A 428-nucleotide genomic window follows, 5' to 3' on the forward strand; every position below is an offset into this window, starting at 1 on the left:
TTCCTCAGAATTATTCCAAATGTCAAACCTCACAGCCTCATTAGTTCATGAATCTGAAGATGAAAGTACACACTTTTCTTAGGTGTTCTTTAAAATTAAAGAATCATCTACTAAAACCTTTCCGAAATTAACTTCTTTTAGCCTTTTTTACCTTATAGAATTAAATCCATGGCATACTTCTCTATTTATGTATTTCGTAATTGCGAAAAAAAAAATTTAGCTTACATTTAAGCTAGTCCATGTGTTGAACCTCTCAGGCTATATCAAAGACACCAAGCTTGATCACAAAAGATAGAACTTTATGAATGAATATTAAGAGCATAATCGCTTACCTTTAAGCTAACAACATTATAATGAACTTGTGTACTGCCAAAATAACCGATCGATCATCCTAGTCATTGTCCAGTGCTATAGCCTCTGACAGAATA

The sequence above is a fragment of the Theobroma umbraticum genome, unplaced genomic scaffold (assembly GCF_002168275.2).
Source record: "Theobroma umbraticum cultivar Fairchild unplaced genomic scaffold, ASM216827v3 scaffold_299.0, whole genome shotgun sequence".
Taxonomy (NCBI): domain Eukaryota; kingdom Viridiplantae; phylum Streptophyta; class Magnoliopsida; order Malvales; family Malvaceae; genus Theobroma; species Theobroma umbraticum.